The sequence below is a fragment of the Cebus imitator genome, unplaced genomic scaffold, assembly GCF_001604975.1.
Source record: "Cebus imitator isolate Cc_AM_T3 unplaced genomic scaffold, Cebus_imitator-1.0 Scaffold853, whole genome shotgun sequence".
Classification (NCBI taxonomy): Eukaryota; Metazoa; Chordata; class Mammalia; order Primates; family Cebidae; genus Cebus; species Cebus imitator.
Genome location: NW_016108168.1, coordinates 271,196 through 272,471, shown reverse-complemented (window position 1 = coordinate 272,471; position 1,276 = coordinate 271,196).

The following is a 1,276-nucleotide window of genomic DNA, read 5'->3' as shown; positions in this document are numbered from 1 at the left end:
TATTCACTCAAGTGTTTTGATGTAGGCTTTGGGTACAAATTGCTTGAACTATGTAACTGTTTGAACTTCTGGAGAAATTAGAAGCTTAAGGTGAAATGTGGTTGAATATTATATGCACTATGATGCTAGTTTTTCACATTCTTTTAAACTTAAAGGGCGAGGGAGGCAGAGGTTACTGAAACCGTAAAGAGATGCGTTACAGAAGTTATCTGGTATGATATAAAGACATGTGGTTACATTTGGGTTATTTAAAACATTGCTTTCCAGAATGAAAATTCACAAAGAATCACTTTCGTGAAAACATTTGCTAGGGATCCTATTATCTCCAATTAATTAAAAACGAAATAAAAAATAAAACAAAATGAATGCATCCCCCTTCTCCAAATAAAACAAAGCTCTAATTTTGTCTGAAGTTCAGGCTACACATAATTTTTTTCTCAGAGTCCTTTGGATTATCATTGAAGACTGGAATAACCAAAAGTATTCAATTATAATTTTTTTTAAAGAATGATGTTTTAAAACTTGCTAGTCAGGCATTAGAAAAATTATCAAATCTTTCACAGTATCAGATTTGGCAAATTTGCATCAAGGTAACGTGGCAAAAATCATATGATTCAAACATCAACTCATTTGTCTCCCTCATATCTTCTTTCACATACTGGGCGACTGAGTAACATGCATTAACTTGTATTCTGAGGGAGGAGCTGATCTTTATGAGACACTTGACTAAATGACCATGAAGGAAAATAAGGTACTTTCTTTTCTTTAGACTTATTCCAATACTTAAAAAATAAAAAAGACAAAAAGGCTCTTTTGGTCTTTTGTTTCTTGACAACCACCAGAAAAAATCATTTAATGAAATAAAGGATTTCTTTGTTCTTTTTCCTTTTTTTTTTTAATAACACTTGAAAGTATAAAATGCTACATTTTCAAATATATATATATTTTTTTCTGCACCAGCACCCTTGTATAGTAAAAGTATCTTTTTGCTCATTTGTTTCAATGCACTACACTTTATCTACAATTTCATTACATGTATACAGCAAATAGGCAAGCATGGCTTTTAAATCCTTAATGATTTTTTTCTATACAGGGAGGTTTAAGAAAAAATACTTGAACAGTTTGCCCAGTAATGTGACACATAATGCATGTACCTTGTTCTCATATATTTTTTTAGAAGGTGTAAAAGATTCAGTAATTTTAACTCAGATATTTATCTTTTTAAAAATAGTGTTGCAGTTTTGTTATTTGCATTACTTTTCTTTTTTCTTTCTTT